Source organism: Salvelinus sp. IW2-2015, linkage group LG8 (assembly GCF_002910315.2).
Source record: "Salvelinus sp. IW2-2015 linkage group LG8, ASM291031v2, whole genome shotgun sequence".
NCBI classification, from domain to species: Eukaryota; Metazoa; Chordata; class Actinopteri; order Salmoniformes; family Salmonidae; genus Salvelinus; species Salvelinus sp. IW2-2015.
The window spans coordinates 14,571,192-14,591,579 of record NC_036848.1 but is presented as its reverse complement, the minus strand read 5'-3'; positions in this window follow the sequence as shown (position 1 = coordinate 14,591,579).

Here is a 20,388-nt window from a genome sequence, read left to right as displayed (position 1 = left end):
AGGGAGAAGAGATGATTTATTCTTTGAGTTAAATCGAAACGGTAAATCATTAAACAAACTTTTCCTGTGGTGCCCCAGGTTACTGAATTAATGGTTACCTGATTAATTTAATCACGTAATTATAAACATAGTTAATTATTTGATAAATAGCATGTCATCACATTAACGATAATACGTCACAAAATAATGATTATGAATTCAGAGGGCAGAAATTATTAAATATTAAAGCATTCGACTTCTCACTAAATGCTTCAGTCATACAAAAGCTATACTTAAATCCGAACTGGTTCTCTAGCAGATGTTCTAAGAAATGCTCACCCCGTGTTCAAGAATGTCCTTTTTCCCTTTATTCAGAATACAACCTCTCATTTTCGGTTATTTGAAAATGAAATCAATTCTCCAAAATATCGCTATTTTTAAAGCAAGTCATAGAAAGTGGATTGCAATTTCAGTTTAATCCACTTTTGTGAAACATCACAGCACAGTTGAAAAATATATGGCAAATAAAAATAAAAACTGGATGGTGTTCAGAGATAGACAGGGGTTGAGGGTAGCTGAAGGATGGGACTAAAAACAAACAAAAAGATAACTAATGTAAAATATACTGTGTCCGTAAAATGTATATAGTATGTATAAGCTTGAAGTAGAAGCCTAACATGCTGACCAGACCGGACACGTCGTGTGCGCGAGTGTCGCAAAATAAATTTWGAAATCCATGTTATTCAATTATTGCACCCACACTGCTCGCGCACGCCAACGAGCGTCTGCMACGCCAAGGGCTAAAATAGAAGTCGTTCATATTTCTGACGCAGATCGCGCTGAAAGTCCTGCCTCTCCCATCTCCTCATTGGTTTATATAAGCAGGTACCAACGTGCCATCTCCTCATTTGTTATACCCACGTGGGTGATTGAAAGACGAACCTTGTTGCCGGTTGTCGTGGTAATACAATGAAAATTTAGATGCGATCACCATATAAGTTCAAAGATGAAAAAGCCTGGAAGGAGGAGAGATGACTAGAAACGATTCGGTTGGCCGTTTTATGTGTGGATTAATTGTCGGAGTAGAGGTCCTTGTGCATTTCAGGTAAAATAACAACTCAATATTTATATCCCAGGACAAATTAGCTAGCAACAGCAAGCTAGCTAAATAGGACAAATTAACGTTAGCTAGCAAGTGCAAGCTAACTAGCTAAATTGCCATACATGTGTAATCCAATTTGTAAGTCGCTCTGGATAAGAGCGTCTGCTAAATGACTTAAATGTAAATGTAAATGTAATGCTTTTCGACCTGTCCCCAAATGAATGTCATTGGTTCAGAGTTTGTTTTGATATTTAACCTGCGTGTCGGGATCGCGTTTGGTGTGGGGGGGCAAAATACATTTATGCACGATAGCGCACGATGGCGCACACGCGCAGCCGGTTTGGGTTCCATGTTAGTGTTGTTGTTCATTAGTTTACTCCAATTAGGGGAAGGGTGGTAGGGTTAGGGGAAAATAATAAAGGAAAATATATATTTTTAAATGTATATACAGTACCAGTCAAAAGTTTGGACACACCTACTCATTCAAGGGTTTTTCTTTATTTTTACCTTTTTCTACCTTGTAGAATAATAGTGAAGACATCAAAACTATGAAATAACACATATGGAATTATGTAGTAACCAAAAAAGTGTTAAACAAATCAAAACATATGCTACATTCTAGATTCTTCAAAGTAGCCACCCTTTGCCTTGAWGACAGCTTTACACACTCTTGGCATTCCCTCAACCACCTGGAATGCTTTTCCAACAGTCTTGAACGAGTTCCCACATATACTGAGCACTTGTTATCTGCTTTTCCTTCACTCTGCGGTTCAACTCATCCCAAACCATCTCAATTGGGTTGAGGTTGGGTGATTGTGGAGGCCAGGTCATCTGATACAGCACTCCATCACTCTCCTTCTTGGTCAAATAACCCTTCCACAGCCTGGACGTGTGTTGGGTCATTGTCCTGTTGAAAAACAAATGATAGTCCCACTAAGCGCAAAACAGATGGGATGGTGTATCGCTGCAGAATGCTGTGGTAGCCATGTTGTTTAAATGTGCCTTGAATTCTAAATAAATCACAGACAGTGTCACCAGCAAAGAACCCCCACACCATCACACCTCCTCCTCCATGCTTCACGGTGGGAACTACACAAGCAGAGATAATCCGCTCACCTACTCTTTGTCTCACAAAAAACTCAGACCAAGGGACATATTTCCACCAGTCTAATGTCCATTGCTCGTGTTTCCTTTAGTAGTGGTTTCATTGCAGCAATTCGACCATGAAGACCTGATTCACGCAGTCTCCTCTGAACAGTTGATGTTGAGATATGTCTGTTATTTGACCTCTGTGAAGAATTTATTTGGGCTACAATTTCTGAGGCTGGTAACTCTAATGAATTTATCCTGTGCAGCAGAGGTATCTCTGGGTCTTCCTGTCCTGTGGCGGCCCTCATGAGAGCTAGTTTCATCATAGCGCTTGATTGTTTTTTGACTGCACTTGAAGAAACMTTCAAAGTCGTTGAAATTTTCCGGATTGACTGACCTTCATGTCTTAAAGTAATGATGGACTGTCGTTTCTCTTCGCTTAATTGAGCTGTTCTRGCCAMAATATGGACTTGGTCTTTTACCAAATAGGGCTATCATCTGTATACCATCCCTACCTTGTCACAACAGATGTATGAGAATGTTATTGTATCCATATTGAATTCAGACTGTAACACAATAAACTGTGGAATAAGTCAAGGGGTGTGAATAGTCTCTGAAGGCAATGTATGTACATTAGGGATGTGCAAGTGTATGTGTAACACATAGCACTATGAACTCAATAGGCCTCCCTCTCTCAGTGTGTGATGGGCCATCATTGCCCCCTGCTGTCTGAGTTAAGCAGGGCATGATGCCAGTCATCTAAGGAGAGACATTAGAAGCCTCTGTTGTAGACTCAAGGCATCTGTCCATGTGTCTGTGTGTTTCTGAGAATTCGTCGACTAGATGTATTGATGGCACACAGGCCTTTTTTTGCAGACTAACAGGTACCATGACACGTTCCTCTCCTCTTTTTCAAATGTTCTCTATATCTACTGTCTTTTTATCAGACTGTCTTACTCTGTCACCATCACTTTCTCCCTTCCTAGTTGATAGCTGTCTAGCTAAGATCAATGACTTCATGTCTCTGCAGGACTGTATTTGGGAGTGAACAGAGCGGTGTAATAGTTCTCTATGGAGTCAGACAGATTCCCACTACCCCTCCCCTTCAGAGGAAGTCCTGCTGAAATAATCATAAATGTGGCATCAAGCGAAATGTCATGTGTCCCTTTTCAGCACAGAGAGAGAGGGAGAGGGATGGAGGGAAGGAGGTTGGGAGGTAGTGGGGGGGGGGGGGTAGATGAGAGACGGACAACACAGAGGCAGAGTAAAGGACAGCATTTGAACGGCATCGACAGATCTCACATTTCACAGAAGCTTGGGTATACAGAAAGATAAGCAGATGAAAGAACTGTGTGAAAAATGCACAACTAGCCTATAGAAGAAGGGGACTAGATGGGGGACCTTCGGAGGTACACAGGGGAACCACACAGAGCAGTGGGTATATACATGTGGGTGAGGATGGAGTACCTGTGAAGCACTGTCCAGGTGTCCCCTATTCATGTATTTGTGTTGTATTCGTTTCTTTGTGTTGAGGGTGGAACTGGATATGGGGGAGGAACCGAAGTCCTAGTGATGTTTCAAACTGCCAACATGAGTGAGTCTCCCAAATATAGAATGCTTCCTGGTGCACGCTGCCCACACACACGCACAGACACASACACACCTCGCTCTATACACACTTTGTGGTGTTGTGTCTTTGCTTATTTGTTTTTTTTATTTGTTTGTCATTCGTTCTTTTTGTACAAACAACAATTATAACCGTGCAATTCCCTTTCTGCTTCCCTCGGTGTGTCCTGAGAATGTGTTTGTGTATGCGCCTCTCTTCATGCAGTTCTTTAAGTCTGTGAGTTCTTTGTGTTGCAGTCTCAACACTCAAAAACAGCCAAGAGTAGAAAGTCTATCTTGACTTTTCCGTGATCATTCTACTGACACACTCATCACTCTCTTTCCCTTAAGACAGACTTCATGATCTCCTATTCATCCCTCCATCCATRTCTACAATCCTCTGTGGATACACCCAGAATATGAACACATCTCTCAGTGTCATATGCTGATTATTCATCATCATCACCACCACACACACACATCAACTTCACACATCTGAGTTTTGTTCATCCTCATCCTTAGTCTGTCAGTGGAGGAGCAGCTGCAGTCCCAGATTGTAGTGGTTCTGCTATCTCTAGATTCTGGTTGATGGATCCTGCTTTGTGCTCAACAGGTCTGCCAGAGCKCCTTCACCTGGTTCTCTAYGTTACTGCGCTCATGAACTGAACTGGTCTGAATGGTTAGAGAGTGATCACTTACATCTTCAACAAGAGAGAAGCTTTGGACTTGCATACTGTAGAACTTCAGCATTCCTAAGGAAAACCTGGAGACTGTTCTGATTTTGACACCCGGAACAGCACAACACACATGAAATCCATACTCAAGCCTCTTTGGGTTTTACCTCCCTTTCGCATTGTTTGTATACGTTCAACTCAATATTGTCACTTGATCTTACATTTACTCACTGTCTGCGTCAAAAAAGACACAAAATGGTATTGTTACATGAGAAGTCTAATGTCCCAATTAGGGTTGTCTTTGTTAGCGTTTGACGTGACGCTGAGACAGACATGACGCCTCCCTTAGGGCATTAATATCTGTTGTTTACTGTGCCGTGTCTAAATTAGCGACCTGACACAATGCGTGTCACACTCTCTAACACGATGCCTGTTCACAAGGTTGTTGACTCTAAAAACTCCCGGGTGCCATACCGTAGGCCTAGTCACCTCACTGAGTCATCTCAATGGAAATATCCATAAATTGACAAAAGAAAAACCTACCTTCTGATTAAAACCGCGGAACTGTAGTTGAGAACGGAGGACCGATCCAGTCGACTGAACTGTCTGTGGTGCTGAAAGTTAGTTCAGATCTATAGGTATATGTTCATCGTACACGGATCGTTATAACATTTAACAATGTATTACACCATAATAGATAATGTTACAAACATGCTGGCTCCTGCAGGCTTAAAGTGTCATATTTTGCACAGTCTGTCCTMGTCTCGCTACAAGGGTTCACAGCTGATCCCTGAGCTGACAGGTTTGACACTGAAAGTGATTTTCAACTTTCCCCTTRGTTCCTATTCAGGTTTGAGAGGTTGACCTCCCGTCAGCTCTACTGCTGTGATTTGGCTGTCAGATAACTAACTCAGTGTGCTGTCAAAGGGAGAAAGACCATTTTMGGGGGGGGGGAGTACTGTGGTAAAAACTGGTAGTTACTCCAAGAACTTAGAAGGCATTCCTGTATAATAACGTATGCCTGTCTGAGAAAATATGCATCACTTAACTTGGAGCGAAACTTCATAGAGAGAGGGAGAGAAACAGTAAAAGACAGATGAAAAGATAAACAGATAGAGACAGAGACAGAAAAAGACAGGCAGCCACACACAGAGATCCTCTCTCAAATATACTGCTTTTCRGTGTTGTGTTTTTGTTTTTTTGGGGCCTGTTGAAAGTGTCAGCTGTKGGAAGGTAATGATAGTGATAGCCATGTCCAACTCCGGCCTGCTGGRMGTCTCCTGTCTCTATCGCTGCCAAGCAGCTTTCAGCTCAAGGACACAAGCACTTGAATGGCTGCCGCCCAAAAATGAAAAGGGAGAAGGAGGGATGAAAGAGGAAAGATAGAACGGAGGCACGGTTTGAGGTAGAGGGGCAAGATATCAAGGAGAGATGGGGGAAATAAGAGAAACGGGAGAGAGGAGAGACAAATAAAGGAGAGATTGGGAAAAAAAGAGAGGAAAAAAGAGAGGAGGACAGACAAGACAGTAAGAGATAAGAAGAGGTGCCTCCACAAATCGCTCCTAAATCATCGCCCACCAGTGGAGAGGAGAGTGGGCCGTCACATCTGAGATTTCCATTCCCTGAAAACGCCTGCGTCTTAACAGGCGAGAGGCGGGCGAGGCGAGCGCTCCACGTGGACAGCAACCTGAGCCCTTTAATCGAGTGCCAGAGCGCTCTCATCCCCAAACCCAGGGAGAGGAGGAGGAGAGGGGGCGGAGAGGAGGAGGAGAGGAAGAAAAGCTAGATGAGGCTGTAGCCCCTGAGCTTCTCATTTAAGAAGAAAGAGTCTTTGATTTTTAGCAGCTTATAGCCCGTTGCCCTAGAATGCCATCCAACACGCTGGATCAAATGGCAGCGCAGAGGGAGAATTATAAACTCATCTGGGAACTAAACTCCTGCTTTCTGAAGGGGATTGGGACTGACTATCTATGATGGTCTTAAAAAAAACWGTTAGAAACTAGAGGACGAATCAGGGTCCAGAATGTAAGGTGGAGAAAATTAAAAACCTTGATGGATAAAGTTTACTGGAAAAGAAAGACTGGTTTGTTTTTTCAGCATCTCTGAGAAACTCTTATCTACCGTTGGCGACGTTAAGGTTTTTGTTCTAACTCTTGGAAAGCGTTCAGCTGGCTGCTCACAAAATCCYTACGGAATTATTTGGCCAACATTTTATAATCTAGTCAAGAAGATGAAAAAGCTTATCTAGGCTAACTATCTATATCTCCTATAGAGATATGGTTTCAAAGATGGGTTCACTGGCAGTATAAGTGCTTTTGTTTTGAGGTTATTTTTGATTCTGTATGAGTGAAACCTTAAAGCTCTCTGTATGTAARACTTACATTGGGCAAAGATTTGTTAGAACTGAAAACCTTTTTTTAGGCTCCTATCTGTTGGTTAGACGACAGCCAATCCTACAGGTGTGGAGCTGCAGCCTTCTTGCCCATGACTGATAAGCATGTTCATTTTGTTTTCTTGCCAGTTGGTGACGTCCTGCATAATCAATCTCAGGCTTGAGTGAGTTTGTCTCTTTCCTCCACCCACACTCAGTGACATTTGGTGCAGTTTCTGGTACAACGTGAAATGGAAGATTCTCTGTGATTATTCATATTTTTATAGCTACCTTCTTTCAATCCAACACGATTGTACCATAACATTTCTTGCCTTCCTCTGCTTTGGGCCAATGATTTCCTCTTCACTTCAGTTTGCTCTTTAATACATGCACCTTGTTTGGAGAGCAATTTAGCAACAGTGTTTCTTTTCCTAGGAGAGACATTCAGATTCTGATTTCTGAGATTCAAAGGGGCCTCCATTTGCTTTGTGGCACCTGTACCCTCCCTACCTGTAATCGCCTTCCTCTTTCTCCTCTCTTTCTCTCTGAAGATATTCATTCGAAGACGTAATAGGGTAAAGGAAGGTCAGTGGTGTCTATTTTCTGTGTGGATGAAACAACCTCAGAAGATAAGTAATTACTGAGTGTCACAATGTAATCAGCAGTGGACAGACACATACCAGAGCTTCTCAGCAGGAACTAGAGGCAGATGATGCCCTCAACTTCACTTCTTTGTTGAAGTAGTTTAAGGGTTCTTTAGAAGGTGGATGGATGGGACCTGACYAATGGCGCAGCMGTCTAAGGCACTGCAATGCAGTGCTTGAGGTGTCACTARAGACCKGGGTTTGATCCCAGGCTGTGTCGCAGCCGGCCACGACAGGGAGACGRATGAGGCAGCGCACAATTAACCCAACGTCGGRCGGGWTKGGGGAGGGTTWGGCGCATGCACGCTGATTTCGGGCGGCAGTTGTACAGTGTTTCCTCCGACACATTGGTGCAGCTGGCTTCRGGGTTGAGCGGGCAGTGRGGCTRYGCAGGGTCGTGTTTCAGAGGACACATGGCTCTCGATCTTCYCCTCTCCCGAGTCCGTACGGGAGTTGAAGCGATGGGACAAGAATGTAACTACCAATTTGTGAGAAAAAAAGACGTAAAAAGTACAATAAAGAAGGRAGATGGACACTGATGACTCTTTTGCCGATTTAGTGGGAACTGACCACATCATAGACTTAGATAGACTTTGTATTTTATTTGTATTTGTCCCATTATGGCGTCGGTGAGAGCATGGCCAGTACCATTGAGGCCATCTACATTTTTAAGTAGTACATTTTCTTGTATACTGCCGTCTGGAGTGTGTTGGTTGAACATGTAGACATCCAAGGTTGGCCTGATGACCTGATGGCCAGGATGGAATCATGAGTTCCTTCCTTAACCCATAGGAAGTCCCACCCAGTTGGCTACTTCAAAATGGTGGAAGACCTCAATGGCAATGTCCATGCAAGTAGTGATCTCTATTCATCTCTATCGGACCACATTCACAACCATGCATCCACTTGACTACTTCCTGTTCTCTTCCACATTAATTAACATAAAATCAACCAGAATAGATCAAAGTAGTTGCTAGGTAGATAATCAATTACCAATTTAAATTACAAACAAATGATTCACCATGTTTTAGAACTACACAACAGTGACCAACAAAAAAATATAAATGTCTTGCATGAAATCATTCTAGAGTTGAGGATAATTATGTGAAGGATCTTGCCATTGAATGTCTTAAACTTAAAAATCAATATTTTTAGTTGACTGTACCTGTTGTGTTTGCAGTATTAGTAGATTTCTGTCATATAAAGGACTTCAATATCTTGGAATTTAAATCACTGTATCAAATACAATATATTGTATACAACACCTAACATATACAGTTGACTGACCATCCTCTTCTTCTCTTCTGTATTCAATGGCCCCTTTCACATATAAAGAATCACACAACTCACACTGCGGTCTCTCTTTCCAGTCTCCAGTCTGTACTGTGTTTCTGTCTGGGAGAGAAGGAGTGTGTGCACAGCCAGGGAGAGAGACTTCAATATATCTCACTCTGGATTCTCAAAGGATGTGTGTGGTGTGTGTGGTGTGTGGTGTGTGGTGTGTGGTGTGTGTGTGTGGTGTGTTGTGTGGTGTGTGTGTGTGTGGTGTGTGTGTGTGTGTGTGGTGGTGGTGTGTGTGTTGTGGTGGTGTGTGTGTGTGTGTGTGTGTGTGTGTGTGTGTGTGTGTGTGTGTGTGTTGTGTGTGTGTGTGTGTGTGTGTGTGTGTGTGTGTGTGTGTGTGTTCTAAAAGGATGTGTGTGGTATGTGTGTGTTGTGTGTGTGTTGCTGTTGACCTTTGTACCTGAGAAATTGCAGGGTTCTCTAAATATTAGGTCGAGGGTCGATTACTGCTGGTTAGGAACCATTCACAAAATGGTCACATTGAATGTTTCCGTTTCACAACTAGAACCAATATGTTCCAAAAACACCCTCCACACCACACACACAGCATGAGTTCATATCTCTCTCTTTCTCACACACACACACACACACACTGTCTGGTTGGTTTTCAATCAGCATGTCCTTGAGAATCGCTGAAGGTTGTTTTTCACATCACTCAGTTCCCCTTTCTCTCTTTCTCTCATTCTCTCTCTCTCTTTGTTTTGCCCGCTCTCCCCTCCAATTAGATTGCACGTCAGTCAAGGCAATCTGCTCTCCCTCGTTAATAAGCACTCATTAGGGTGGCCACGCTTGGTTTTCTTATTGAACTGATGAAGTTAAATGAGTTGGAAACGCAGAGTTCAGAGGGAAAAACAGCAGACACCTGAAACAGAGATGAATTGACTGTCTGTGTCTGTGTGTGTGTGGTTGAGGGGGTGGGGGGGGGGGGTGCATGTGTGTGTACAGGACACTGACCAACTCAAAAGGCACAGCCATCTGATTATAAAAATCAAGGCCCACGTTTCAATACAATGTATTCTTGTAAATGAACATTCTGAACTTCTGTGAACTTCCATTTGCAGAGCCCCTCAGTCTATCTCAACAGAGTTTTGTCATAAATATTATGACATGACATTTGTGCCATGTTGTTTTTAGTGTTATTGATGAACGCAGGAGAGTTGRGTTGCTGCTGTAATGCTACAGAGACAAACACACTGTGCTCTCTTCGTGTCAGCATCCATTCTAGCTCACACCAGGATCCACCAGCCAGCTCCACAGCAGATATTACTCTACCAGCCTTGGCGACCCTGCAGAGAGAGAGAGAGATGGAGAGGCYGAGGGAGGATGGGGAGGGGGAGAGCGAGAAGGAGAGAGACAAAAAGAAAGAGTGGGAGAGAGAGATGGAGAGGAGGAGAGCGGGAGAAGAGAGGCGGGAAAGAAAGAGAGAAGGAGGGAGAGAAGCAGAATCACTCACACAAACCTTTGGATTCACACTTATAACTCAGAAGCATAGAAAATGACAGACCAATCTTCTGTTGCACAACTACATTTCAATGTTTCACATAACAGGAAAGCAGCCCTAACAGTCACAGCATGAACGTGTTGGAGTAAAACACTTCAGTCAAGGGCAGTTGGCTGGCTTGTCAAGGTCATGGAGAGAAGAGGAAACAAATGGAAATCTGTTACTGTCTATGCTACTCAAATGTGGGAGGGAATGCGCGCGTGTGTGTGTGTGTGTGTGTGTGTGTGTGTAACGGATATGAAATGGCTAGCTAGTTAGCGGTGGTGCGCGCTAATAGCCTTTCAATCGGTGACGTCACTTGCTCTGAAACCTTGAAGTAGTAGTTCCCTTGCTCTGCAAGGGCCGTGGCTTTTGTGGAGCGATGGGTAACGATGCTTCGTGGGTGACTGTTGTTGATGTGTGCAGAGGGTCCCTGGTTCGCTCCCGGGTCGGGGCGAGGGGACGGACTAAAGTTAAGCTGTTACATGTGTGTGTGTGTGATACTACTGGATGTAAGGGAAACATTCAATGGCCTCTGTTCTCAAAAGGATTTCTCCAATATGTTCGACCAACAGTAATTACCAATAGACTGGCTGGAAAGGCCACTCTCCCTTCAGAGTCCCCGTTCAAAAAAGCCATCTCTACTTATTGTAGTCYCATATCTGTGCCAGATATAGCTTCCCCATCTCTGAATGATGCTTTCAAATGTTCCTGCAAACATGATGAACTGGAATAAAACTTTTCTCCCATTTCCTGAATCGCTAACAGCAATTTCTATGTTAGAATCAATCTTTTTTTATTTTCTTCTTTTTTTCCATCCGGTTGGTTTGATAAACAGCTACTTATCTAGAGGCGAGAGAGAGACCAGAACCAAAGAGAATGACATAGTCACAGTCACATAGACAAACACACATATAAACACAGAGCGAGAAAGAGCAAGAGCGAGAGAGAGAGAGAGAGAGAGAGAGAGAGAAGCATATTTCATTAAGTCTTATTACAAGGTTCTGCCGTCTGTTCCACGACCCACTACAATTTGTAAGCCATTACCACCCTCTAAAAATAACCAACTTAACACACGCCAGAGCAGAGCCAGCCAGGGAAATTTTAATAAACGTCATGTAACCGTTATAACAATCAAATTTAATGGGCCAGCAACACGACCCAATAGTTGCCTCAACACAGTTTGCATAAAGGGATGACAAGTAAACCCAATAACAGAATAATACATTATTATTTTACATATTTAATTCGGAACGCTGAATGTGTTTACTTGCCATATCTTTTCCTTTAACAGAGAGAGGGAAGGTACAGCGAGGTAAAGGAGGATAAGAGAGAACACAGGAAACAGAGAAACAGAGAAAGGCAGTGAGGGGGAGAAGGAGGATACTCTAGAAAGAAAGGTTAGAGAATAAAAGTGAGTTGGAGACGATTGTGGTTAGTTTACAGTAATATATAAGCAGCCTGGAGCAATGGCATATCGGCTACTCTTCCTGTAAACCTAGAAGATGATCTATTCCTGTTCTTTCTGGGGAACAAAATTCAGTTACACTAAACAAAAATATAAACACAACATGTAAAGTGTTGTTCCCGTGTTTTAMGAGCTGAAAAAAAAMATCCCAGAAATGTTCCATACGCACAAAAAGCTTATTTCTCTCAAATGTTGTGCACAAATTTGTTTACATCCCTGTCAGTGAGCATTTGTCKTTTGCCAAGATAATCCATCCACKTGACAGGTGTGGCATATCAAGAAGCTGATTAAACAGCATGATCATTACACAGACGCACCTTGTGCWGMYGACAAMAAAAGGCCACTCTAAAATATGCAGTTTTGTCATACAACACAATGCCACAGATGTCTTAAGTTGAGGAAGCGTGCATTTGGCATGCTGACTGTAGGAAACTGTCGCCAGAGAATTGAATGTTCATTTCTCTACCATAAGCCACCTCCATTGCTGTTTTAGAGAATTTGGCAGTACYTCCAACCAGCCTCACAACCACAGACCACGTGTATGGCGTCGTGCAGTTTGCTGATGTCAARGTTGTGAATAGAGTGCCCCATGGTGTTGGTGGGGTTATGGTATGGGCAGGCATAAGCTACGGACAATGAACACAATTGTATTTTATCGAAGGCAATATGAATGAACAGAGATACTGTGACAAGATCCTGAGGCCCAATGTTGTGCCATTCATCCTCCGCCGTCACCTCATGTTTCAGCATGATAATGCACAGCCCCATGTTGCAACGATCTGTACACAATTCCTGGAAGCTGAAAATGTCCCAGTTCTTCCATAGCCTTCATACTCACCAGACATGTCACCAATTAAGCATGTTTGGGATGCTCTGGATCGTGTTCCAGTTTCCGCCAATATCCAGCAACTTTTACACAGCCATTGAAGATGAGTGGTAGAACATTCCACAGGTCACAATCAGCAGCSTGATCAACTCAGCTCAGCTGCAAAGTGGTGGGCCACACAAGCTCACAGAACGGGACCGCCGAGTGCTGAAGCGTAAAAATCGTCTGTCCTCGGTTGCAACAATCACTACCGAGTTCCAAACTGCCTCTGTGCTGACGTTGCTTCCAATAACTGTTCGCCGGGAGCTTCATGAAATGGGTTACCATGGCCGAGCAGCCGCACACAAGCCTAAGATCACCATGCTCAATGCCAAGTGTCTGGAGTGGTGTAAAGCTCGCCGCCATTGGACTCTGGAGCATTATTATAATAATAATGTTGATTGATTCTCTGGAGTATGAATCACTCTTCACCATCTGGCAGTCCGACAGACAAATCTGGGTTTGGTGGATGCCAGGAGAACGCTACCTGCCCCAATGCATAGTGCCAACTGTAAAGTTTGGTGGAGGAGGAATAATGGTCTGGGGCTGTTTTTCATGGTTTGGGTTCGGCCCCTTAGTTTCAGTGTAGGGAAATCTTACCGCTTCGAACATCACCGGGATGTCACCGGGAGATCCATAGGGCGACGCACAATTGGCCCAGCATCYTTTGGGTTAGSGGAGGGTTTGGCCGGTGGGGGGCTTTACTTAGCTCATCGCGCTCTAGCCACTCCTTGTGGCGGGCRYGGCGCCTGCAGGCTGACTTCGGTTGTCAGTTGAACAGTGTTTCCTCCGACACATTGGTGCAGCTGGCTTCCGGYTTAAGCGGGCGGYTGTTAAGAAGGTCATGTTTCGGAGGACGCATGACSCGACCTCCAGAGCCCTTTAGGGAGTTGCAGCGATGAGACAAGATCGAAATTGGGGGGAAAAGGGGGGAAAAGACCCCAAAAAAAGAATWATAATAATAATGTTGATTGATAAATAGCCTACTCAGGCTGCAGGTAAAACAGAGAAAATGTTGTTACTTAACCATAGTGTGTGAATGTATGCWTGTATGCATTGTTTGTGTGTGCATATGCATAAATGCATGCATTGTGTGTGAGTACACGTGTACTCAGTTCTCTCTCATTAARCCATATAAATGGAGGCTGTTGTATAAAATGCATACTCTACTGGTTGACTTACCACTACAACAACCCTGAGTACCAAACAGAGGCGAGACAGAGCCGACAGGACACTGTGTGTGTGTGTGTGTGCATGRGTGCGTGCGTGCCTCAGAGCATCACCTACTTTTAGCCATGTTAGAAGTGGTTTGCTACTATGCATTCTCCTCTTTGACAACCCTCTCCACTACCAGCATCTGAAACCAAAGCACAGAGAGCATCTGTGGTCAAGAGTTAACTAGCACTCACTCTCTTTTGTTCAGTTCATTCACCTTTCACACACACTCCGGTATTTACATTCTCTCCTTTTAACACTCCCTGAGCTGTCCCTCACACCTTGTCACTTCCACTACTAACACACAAACACACACGCATTTTGAAATGTACACTCTTCAAAGCTAATCTACTCCAGCATTGATTTTTCCCACTTTGTTCCTCCTGTTCTCTCAGCTCTCTGTATCGGAGGCGGAGAACAGGGGCCATGTTCAGAAGGAGAGAGGGGGGAAAGTGGAGAGGGGAGAGAGAGAGGTGCAAGAAGAAGGGTTGATGGTTGAGTCGTGTTAGCACCTGCACACACGAAAGTTAAAAATCTATCAATCACAGAGAYGAGGGAAATAAAAAAGGGAGGATGGAGAAAGATAGGACACAAAGACCAAGGTTATCCCCTGTGGATTCTGCCTGAGCTTTTAGAGTGCTCGACCCCTTTGCTTTAGATGTCAAACTCYTCAAAAAACTGTTGGTTGTTGAGTGTATTTACGAAGAGCTGAATCTGTCCTGAAGGGAACCTCTGTCACCTCCAGCCTTGAGCTACAACACAACAACTCCTCTTCCTTTCAGACACCTCTGGGCTATGAACTTCTCCTGAACCAGAGAAGAACGACAGGAGAGGATAAGCTTTTCAAATGTAGAGGAGAGAGGTGATAGCAGGACTCGAGAGTGTCTTTCAGATCACAGACGACAACCACAGACAACTGTGTTGTGTTCCAGAGAGCTTTCTTGGATTCTGAAACCATCCATCTCTCAGTGTGGAAAGGTTACAAAGTATCCCCTGAGACCTTGGCTGCCCACTCCGGTCTCGTCAGGCCACACCACAGATCAACAGGCGATAGAGAAGGCACCAATGGCTGCTTTCTGTTTTTGAGTCTCTCTCCTTCTCTTCTTCGCTCCCTCAGGCAACACCCTCATTCATCTAACACCTCGCTACACATGGAGAAATAATCAATGCAAGCAAAGTGTAATAGCGGAGAGAAAAATAATCGATAGTCTCACATACATACAATCATGTGTCTGTTTGTATGTATGTAAACTCAGCAAAAAAAGAAACGTCCTCTCACTGTCAACTGCGTTTATTTTCAGCAAACTTAACATGTGTAAATATTTGTAAGAACATAACAAGATACAACAACTGAGACATAAACTGAACAAGTTCCACAGACATGTGACTAACAGGAATGGAATAATGTGTCCCTGAACAGAGTCAAAATCAAAAGTAACAGTCAGTATCTGGTGTGGCCACCAGCTGCATTAAGTACTGCAGTGCATCTCCTCCTCATGGCCTGCACCAGATTTGCCAGTTCTTGCTGTGAGATGTTACCCCACTCTTCCACCAAGGCACCTGCAAGTTCCCAGACATTTCTGGGGAGAATGGCCCTAGCCCTCACCCTTCAATCCAACAGGTCCCAGACGTGCCCTGGCCACATCTGCAGTCCTCATGCCTCCTTGCAGCATGCCTAAGGCACGTTCAAGCAGATGAGCAGGAACCCTGGGTATCTTTCTTTTGGTGTTTTTCAGTCAGTAGAAAGGCCTCTTTAGTTTCCTAAGTTTTCATAACTGTGACCTTAACTGCCTACCGTCTGTAAGCTGTTAGTGTCTTAACGACCGTTCCACAGGTGCATGTTCATTAGCTAGGGTCTATTTTCCTGAATTTCCGCGTGACTTGTGCCCAAAGTAAAATGCCTGTTACTGTTAAATGCATATAATTGGTAGCATTGGATAGAAAACACTTTGAAGTTTCTAGAAATGTTAAAATAATGTCTGAGACTATAACACAATTGATATAGCAGGCAAAATTCCACTGAAAAACCAACCAGAACTTTTACGTTCCAGACTCTTATAATGGGAAGCTATGGGTCATATGCAATTCCAGCTCCCAGATTGCAATTCCTATGGCTTCCACTAGATATCAACAGTCTTTGTTTAAGGTTTCAGGCTTGTTTCTTCAAAAACGAGCAAGAATTTTGAGTTTTTGTACAAAGACAACGGGTACAATATCAGTGTCACGGCTGTCTTCGTCCTCCTCATCTGACGAGGAGAATCGAGAAGGATCGGAGGACCAATACGCAGCGTGGTATGTGTTCATCTTGATTTGAATAGACAGAGAACACTTAACGAAACTAATACAAAAACAATAAATGACGACCGTGATGCTAAATAACAAATAGTGCTGACACTAAACACTACACATAGACAATCACCCACCACCCACAATACAAAACAGGCTACCTAAATATGGTTCCCAATCAGAGACAACGCAAAACACCTGTCTCTGATTGAGAACCATATCAGGCCAAAATAGACAAACCAGACATACAACATAGAATGCCCACTCAGATCACACCCTGACCAAACAAAACATAAAACATACAAAGCAAACTATGGTCAGGGCGTGACAATCAGTCTGTCGGCGTGCGAYGAAGAGGACACGCTTACTAATTTTACGTTTRTATTGAACATACTACTTTCCGTATGAAATATTATAGTTTATTTACATTTTAGGATACCTGAGGATTAAATAGAAACAGACTTTTTGGGATATAAAGAAGGATTTTATCTAACAAAACGACCATTCGTGTTGTAGCTGGGACCCTTGGGATTGCAAACAGAGGAAGAGTTTCAAAAGTAAGTGATTTATTTCATCGCTATTTGTGATTTTATGAAGCCTGTGCTGGTTTAAAAATATGTTSATGTGAGGCGCCGTCCTCAGACAATCGCATGGTATGCTTTCGCTGTAAAGCCTATTGTAAATCGGACAACGCAGTTAGATTAACAATAATTTAAGRTTTCAAATTATATCAGATACTTGTATGTTCATAAATGTTAAATATTACGATTATTTATTTGAATTGCGCGCCCTCCAATTTCACCGGATGTTGTCGACAGGTGTCCCGCTTTACCAATTATCTTTAAAAGACAGGGTCCTGAAAAGGGYACATTTCTTTTTTTGCTGAGTTTATGTATGCACTAGCTAGCTGTGTCTGTTAGGATACTTTTTATTGTAATAACTGTTTATATGTTCAGTGGCAACCCTTCATTCAAGGCAGAGCCCCACCTCTTTACCTTGATATATATATCACTGCTCAAAAATAAAGGGAACACTTAACAACACAATGTAATCCAAGTCAATCACACTTCTGTGAAATCAAACTGTCCACTTAGGAAGCAACACTGATTGACAATAAATTTCACATGCTGTTGTGCAAATGGAATAGACAAAGGTGGAAATTATAGGCAATTAGCAAAGACACCCCCAAAAAAGGAGTGATTCTGCAGGTGGTGACACAGACAACTTCTCAGTTCCATGCTTCCTGGCTGATGTTTTGGTCACTTTTGAATGCTGGCGGTGTTCTCACTCTAGTGGTAGCATGAGACGGAGTCTACAACCCACACAATGGCTCAGGTAGTGCAGTTCATCCAGGATGGACATCAATGCGAGCTGTGGAAAAAAAGGTTTGCTGTGTCTGTCAGCGTAGTGTCAGAGCATGGAGGCGCTACCAGGAGACAGGCCAGTACATCAGGAGACGTGGAGGAGGCCGTAGGAGGGCAACAACCCAGCAGCAGGACCGCTACCTCCGCCTTTGTGCAAGGAGGTGCACTGCCAGAGCCCTGCAAAATGACCTCCAGCAGGCCACAAATGTGCATGTGTCTGCTCAAACGGTCAGAAACAGACTCCATGAGGGTGGTATGAGGGCCGACGTCCACAGGTGGGGGTTGTGCTTACAGCCAACCCGTGCAGAACGTTTGGCATTTCGCAGAGAACACCAAGATTGGCAAATTCGCCACTGGCGCCTGTGCTCTCACAGATGAAAGCAGGTTCAAACTGAGCACATGAGCACATGTGACAGACGTGACAGAGTCTGGAGACGCCGTGGAGAACGTTCTGCTGCCTCCAACATCCTCCAGCATGACCGGTTTGGGGTGGGTCAGTCATGGTGTGGAGTGGCATTTCTTTGTGGGGCCGCACAGCCCTCCATGTGCTCGCCAGAGGTAGCCTGACTGCCATTAGGTACCGAGATGAAGATCCTCAGACCCTTGTGAGACCATATGCTGACACATGCACATTTGTGGCCTGCTGGAGGTCATTTTGCAGGGCTCTGGAGTGCACCTCCTTGCACAAAGGCGGAGGTAGCGTCCTGCTGCTGGGTTGTTGCCCTCCTACGGCTCCTCCACGTCTCCTGATGTACTGGCCTGTCTCCTGGTAGCGCCTCCATGCTCTGGACACTACGCTGACGACACAGCAAACCTTTTTGCCACAGCTCGCATTGATGTGCCATCCTGGATGAACTGCACTACCTGAGCCACTTGTGTGGGTTGTAGACTCCGTCTCATGCTACCACTGGAGTGAGAGCACCGCCAGCATTCAAAAGTGACCAAAACATCAGCCAGGAAGCATAGGACTGAGAAGTGGTCTGTGGTCACCACCTGCAGAATCACTCCTTTTATGGGGGTGTCTTGCTATTTGCCTATAATTTCCACCTTTTGTCTATTCCATTTGCACAACAGCATGTGAAATTTATTGTCAATCAGTGTTGCTTCCTAAGTGGACAGTTTGATTTCATAGAAGTGTGATTGACTTGGAGTTACATTGTGTTGTTTAAGTGTTCCTTTATTTTTTTGAGCGTTATATATATTGTATTATATTATATATATATATATATATATATATATAAATGAAACGTCCCTTTTTCAGGACCCTGTCTTTCAAAGATAATTCCTAAATATCCAAATAATTCACAGATCTTCATTGACAGGGTGGCTGGAGTCTTGGACATTTTTTCTAGCCTTCCTCTGACACCACTGGTATAGAGGTCCTGGATGGCAGGAAGCTTGGTCCCAGTGATGTCCTGGGCTGTCACTACCCTCTGTAGTGCCTTGCGGTCGGCGGCCGAGCAGTTGCCCTACCAGGCAGTGATGCAACCAGTCAGGATGTTATCGATGGTACAGCTGTAGAACTTTGAGTATCTGAGGACCCATTCTAAATCTTTTCTCCTGAGGGGAATAGTTTTTGTCGTGCCCTCTTCACGACTGTCTTGTTGTGTTTGCACCATGATAGTTTGTTGGTGATGTGGACACCAAGGAATGAAGCTCTCAAACTGCTCCAGTACAGCCCCGTCGATGAGAATTGGGGCATGCTCGGTCCTCTTTTTCCTGTAGTCCACAATCATCTCCTTTGTATTGATCACGTTGAGGTAGGTTGTTATCCTGGCAGCACACAGCAAGGTCTCTGACCTCCTCCCCATAGGCTGTCTCATCGTTGTCGGTGATCAGGCCTACCACTGTTGTGTTGTCGGCAAACTTAATGATGGTGTTGGAGTCGTGCCTGGCCATGCATGTTTTGGGTGAACAGGGAGTACAGGATGGGACTGAGCACGCACCCCTGAGGGGCCCCTATGTTGAGGATCAGTGTGGCGGATGTGTTGTTACCTACCCTTACCACCTGGAGGCGGCCCTCAGGAAGTCCAGGATCCAGTTGCGGAGGGAGGTGTTTAGTCCCAGGGTCCTTAGCTTAGTGGTGAGTTTTGAGGGCACTATGGTGTTGKACGCTGAGCTGTAGTCAACGAATAGCATTCTCACATAGGTGTTCCTTTAGTCCAGGTGGGAAAGGGTAGTGTGGAGTGCAATAGAGATTGCATCATCTGTGGATCTGTTGGGGCGTTATGCAAATTAGAGTGGGTCTAGGGTTTCTGGGACAATGGTGTTGATGTGAGCCATGGCCAGCCTTTCAAAGCACTTCATGGCTACAGACGTGAGTACTACGGGTCGGTAGTCATTTAGGCAGTTTACCTTAGTGTTCTTGGGCACAGGGACTATGGTGGTCTGCTTGAAACATGTTGGTATTACAGACTCAGTCAGAGACAGGTTAAAAATGTCAYTGAAGACACTTGCCATTTGGTCAGCTCATGCTCGGAGTACAGGTCCTGGTAATTGGCCTTGTGAATGTTCGGCTACGGAGAGCGTGATCACACAGTCATCTGGAACAGCTGATGCTCTCATGCATGATTCCGTGTTGCTTGCCTCGAAGCCAGCATAGAAGTAATTTAGCTCGTATGGTAGGCTCGTGTCACTGGGCAGCTCGCGGCTGMGCTTCCCTTTGTCATCTGTAATAGTTTGCAAGCCCTGCCACATCAAACCAGCGTCGGAGCCAGTGTAGAACACTTCAATCTTAGTCCTGTATTGATGCTTTGCCTGTTTGATGGTTCGTCTGAMGGCATAGCGGGATTTCTTATTAGCGRCCGGGTTAGAGTCCCGCTCCTTGAAAGTGGCAGCTCTACCCTTTAGGTCAGTGCAGATGTTACCTGTAATCGATAGTATCTGGTTGGGGTATGTATGTACG